The 5,334-nt window shown below is 36.2% G+C and overlaps 1 non-coding gene across 1 annotated transcript; it reads right to left on the bottom strand.

The window, feature by feature from the left end:
* Positions 1-1,265: 1,265 nt before the first annotated feature.
* Positions 1,266-1,338, bottom strand: Trnaa-cgc (transfer RNA alanine (anticodon CGC)). Its single transcript has one exon. It is a non-coding gene; the product is annotated as a tRNA-Ala (tRNA).
* Between the last annotated feature and the right edge of the window lie 3,996 nt (positions 1,339-5,334).

Genomic DNA, 5,334 nt, shown 5'->3' with positions numbered 1-5,334 from the left:
TGTTTGTGTGTGTGTTTTACTGATGAAGTCTGTGGCTGAAAGCAATATGTGAGTGTCTTTTAATTGTGCCTGTCTGCAACTTGACATGTCTTCTTTTTAGTAAGTAGCAATCTGTCTTTTCCTAAATTGTTGAGTGCGTGCTTAAGAACGGCATTTTTGTATCGAAGCTTAATTGTTTAGCAATCTTTTCACTGTGTCTGTCTGTGACTCAACACCTCATCTTTGTGGTGACTAGCAATCTATCCTTTTCATAATATCATTAGATTTAGAAATCCTCATTGCTCACTGGACTAAATTTTCAACAGAAGAATTCTATGAAAGTTGAAACATGTGTATACTGCCACAAGTACAATAAGACTGGAAGTCATAACAGGCGGAATCAATGCTGTTTTCCTGTGGGATGTTGCTATGCAACACACATTAAGAGTGATACACTATATTTACACAATACCAAATAAAAAAAATAATTTTGAAACTATTACCTAACTTCAGAGTTGTACACAATTGTAAACTGTAGTTCACAGGCATAATGTTAGGATTAGATTAGAAGATTAAATTATGTTCAAGTTTTTGAAGTCAGTAAAAAAAATCCAGGAGAAGCTGGATGTCTGATTTCAGACATGTCCAGTAATTCCAATATTCAGAGAATGGCCAAAAGCACGCACACATGCCAGAAAGTTCAGAAGCAGTCTAACAGCACAAGGCATGAAGTGACAGCTAAGACTAGAAAATAATTCATTATGATGACTCCGTGCTAACTTGTAGTTTTTAGTCATAATACTGGTTTGATACAACTCTACACTCTAGTTTATCCGGGTCAAGTGCCTTCAGCTTTGCGTAAGTACTGCAACCTGAGTCCATATGGACAAGCTTATTGTAGTCAAGTCTTGATCTCCCTCTACAGTTTTTACCACCTGCACTGCCCACCAACACTAAAGTGACTATATCTTGATGCTGCAGGATGTACCCTATCAATTTTTTTATTACTTCTCCACACTACAACCAGAGGTTCTTCTGGATAGGGGAGGGGGCAGGGGAGGGGGGAGGGGTGAGGGGGAGGAGTAGCTGTATGTGAGGATGGCACCACTAGGGTTAGGTTAAGTTAGTGTTGTTTAACGTCCCGTCGACAACGAGGTCATTAGAGACGGAGCACAAGCTCGGGTTAGGGAAGGATGGGTAAGGAAATCGGCCGTGCCCTATCAAAGGAACCATCCCGGCATTTGCCTGAAACGATTTAGGGAAATCACGGAAAACCTAAATCAGGATGACTGGAGACGGGATTGAACCGTCGTCCTCCCGAATGCGAGTCCAGTGTGCTAACCACTGCGCCACCTAGCTCGGTGCACCACTAGGGCATTGGTCTGGAGGAGGCCCCTGGCTTACCTTGCCATACTGATATACATCAACTGAATCGAACTGTGCATTCACTCTGTTCCCAGACAGGAGCACTTCTGGCAGACTGTTTGTAAATATGTCTGGCAAACATGAATGACCCTGATGGCTTGGATTACTGACAGCTCAATTGACTTAGGTTACTACTTATTGCCGTGGCGCGCACAGCCACACAAATGCAATGGTCGGCTATCACAGCAGAGTTAAGCAGCGAAAAATAAAAAATGGGATTATTTTTTGGGGTAATTCGTCAAGCCAAGCAAAAGTTTTCCGGGCACAAAAACATGCAGTAAGAGTTATATGTGGTGTGAACTCAAGAGCATCCTGCAGAAGCCTGTTTAGGGAACTAGGGATACTGACAACTGCTTCCCAATATATTTATTCTTTAATGAAATTTGTCATTAAAAATATATCACTTTTTCAAACCAACAGCTCAATTCATGGATCAGTACTAGAAATAAGAATTATCTTCACAAGGATTTAAAGTCACTTAGTCTTGTACAAAAAGGTGTGCATTATTCAGGAACACACATTTTCAATAACTTGCCAGCACCTATAAAAAGTTTAACAACCAATGAAATTCAGTTTAAGAGAAGCCTAAAGGATTTATTGGTGGCCAACTCCTACTCCATTGATGAATTTCTCAGTAGAACCAGCTGATTTGTTTGTGTATATAAACAAGTACAATATAACTTCTGCACAATTTCAATGCAGTAATGCGTTCATTGTAAATAAGTGTGTGTGTGTGTGTGTGTGTGTGTGTGTGTGTGTAAGTACAATCTAACTTCTGCACCATTTCAGTGCAGTAATGTGTTCATTGTAAATAAGTATTATAGTAGTTGTATTACACGTTTATTACCTTATAAATAAATTTAAAAAAACTTTTTTATTTTAAATTCAGTGCATTAGTATTTGTAAAATTATTCTTTCATACAGTGTTCATTAAAAAATGACGATCATTCCACTTGGGACCTGTGGAATGTTACATTAGCTTATTTGTTTGAGTTGTAAATATTTGTCATGTATTGTTGTTTTTCTGACATGTTCTACATCCTGGAGGACTTCCTCACTACGGATCAATTGGAATGAAAGTAAATCTGATCTAATCTAATCTAAAACCTATCTCTTACTCCAAGTTTTACCATAAATCTCATTCCTCTCTGGTTTGTTTCAGTTCTCCATAACAAGTTACTTGATCTACCCATCTAATCTTCAGCATTTTCTGTCAAACCAAATTTCAAAAGCTTCTAATTTCCTCTAGTCTGTGCTGTGTGTCGCCCACATTTCACTTCCATATAATGCTATGACAAGACAATTACTTTCAGAAAATATTTCCAAGCAGTGAAATTTTGACTTGTAATTTTCAGAAGTTCATTGCTTTTTATTGTCAGTCTGTATTTTATACTCTATTTACTTTTGCTCCCCAAATGGCATAATCACCTATTACTTTGCATCTAATTTTTTTTTTTTTAATCTAAATCCTTCAGTATCACCTGATTTAAGTTTTCTACATTCCACAGCTCTAATTTTAGAGTTTTGTTGATGTTCAGCTTACTAATTTTTTAACAAGGATATTATTTACTCTGTTCACCTGATGTTCCAAGTCCTTTGATGCTTCTGACAGAATTACAATGTTGTCTACAAACTATAAAGATTTTGCTTCTTTTCCTTGAAATTAAATTCCTTTTCTTAATTTCTTCATGGTGCCCTTTATGGCTCACTTGTACATATTGAATACCATGAAGGACAGACTACAACTCTGTCTCACACCCTTCTCAACTACTGCCTCCCTTTGATATCTTTCGACTTTTGGAACTGCAGTCTGATTTCTTTACAAGTTGTACATAACTTTTTGCTCTTGGTGTTTTATTTCTGTTACTTCAGTATTTCAAAAAGTCATTCCAGTCAACATTATCAAAAGTGTCTCTACGTACACAGTAAGTTGCAGGATTAATATTGGTTCACATGTTTATCCAGAACCCAAACTGATCTTCCCCCATTCATTCCATACTTCTGTAAATAACTAATATCACTGTTTTGTTTTTGAACTGTTATTAAACAGATAGTTTGATAATTCTCACTCACATCACTACCATCCTCTTATCATTGGGACTGTTATGTTCTTCGTGAAGTATAAGGATATTTTATGTGTCCCAAAAATGTCCTATTCCAGGTGCAACTGTTTTGTCATGGTTAGCTCTCCCAATAACTTTAATAATTCTGAGGGAAGTTTTCTTCAAATTAGGTATTTCAGTGCTCTGTGAAATTCTTCTCACAGTATTACATCTCTTACCTCATCTTCGTTTACTACTTCTTCCCATCCTTAATGCTGTCTACAGGACTGTTTGCTCTGTATAGTCTTTCTATACATTCCTCTATGCCATAAAGAGACACCATCAAACTATCAACCAATTTTACTTTTGCCAGATGTCTCAAAAATATTTGAAAATATTGTGTTCAAGCATCTCCTTAAGCATCTGACTGCAAATAATATATCGTCCAAGTCACAGTTTGGGTTTCTTAAGGGTTCTGATTTAGAGAAAGCCATTTACACTTACAGTGAGAATGTATTTAATTCATTAGATAATAAATTAGAGGGTACTGATATTTTCTGTGACTTGTCAAAGCCTTTGACTGTGTGAACCACACCATTCTCTTAAGTAAATTAGAATATTATGGTGTCACTGGCAATACTGCAAAATAGTTTGAGTGTTATTTAACTAACAGGAAACAAAGGGTATCATTGTGAAATACCTGCGCAGTAAGCAGTCAGTCTTCATCTGATTGGGAATTAATTACTTGTGGTGTTCCTCAAGGTTCCATCTTGGGTCTGTTGCTTGTCTTTGCAGTGAGAATGTCAGATGTAGGAGATATAAATATAAAAAACTTGCCTACTTTGCTTACTTTCATTCTATTATGTCATAAGGGACAATATTCTGAAGTAATTCATCAAACCGAAAAAAGCTTTTAACTTGCAAAAGCATGTTATAAGAAGCATTTATGGCATAAATTCAAGAACATCACGTACAAACCTGTTGAAAGAACTTTGTATTCCCAGCACTGCTTCTCAATATATCCTTAATGAAATTTGCTGCAAGTAATATATCTTTATTTCCAACCATTAGCTCAATACATAGTATCAATACTAGAAATACGAACAATGTACATAAGGACCTAAAATCACTTACCTTGGTTCAAGAAGGGGGCCAATACTCAGGAACACACATTTCAATAAATTGCCAGCAACCATTAAAACCTTGGTTTCAGATAAAGCAAAGTTTATACTGAGTTTGAAAGACTTTTTGATAGGCAATTCCCACTCTGTAGATGAATATCTTAAGAGGGACTGTTAGACCTGCTTCAGTAAAAATGTGTGTTAGATTTCGGTTTTGACAGCACTTTGTCACAACAGTCAAGATTGGGTATTTTGTGTATGATAAATTTATTAAAAGTGCATAACAATGTTTCATTCTGACAGCATATTAATTCTATAGCAGTTCCAGTTTACTGTGATGTAATCATTATGGAGTGCCACAGGGATCTAAATTGGGACCACTTCTTTTCCTTATACACATAAATGACTTACCAGGAAATATAGATGTAAAGGCATATATGTATGCAGATGACACAACTCTTCTATCTGTAAACCATGTACTTGATAACCTTGTAAGTGATATGAAATTGGCAAAAGAAAATGCAACATCATGGTTAAATGCCAATGGTCTGCTATTAAATGAGGAAAAGACCCAAAATATGTGGTTCAGTCTATCAAAGACTACAAAAACAGAAAAACAAAAGGCAAAGTTTTTAGGTATTGTACTTGACAACAGTCTAACATGGAACTCTCATGTTGATCACATAGTGGTTAGTTTGTCAAGAGTTATATATTTGTTGAAGAGACTGATGTGTTATGTGACATTTCAGTACATAAGGACAGCATAC

The sequence above is a fragment of the Schistocerca nitens genome, chromosome 2 (assembly GCF_023898315.1).
Source record: "Schistocerca nitens isolate TAMUIC-IGC-003100 chromosome 2, iqSchNite1.1, whole genome shotgun sequence".
Lineage (NCBI taxonomy): Eukaryota > Metazoa > Arthropoda > Insecta > Orthoptera > Acrididae > Schistocerca > Schistocerca nitens.
Note: the sequence above shows the minus strand (reverse complement) of the source record. Positions and strands in the feature narration are given on the sequence as shown.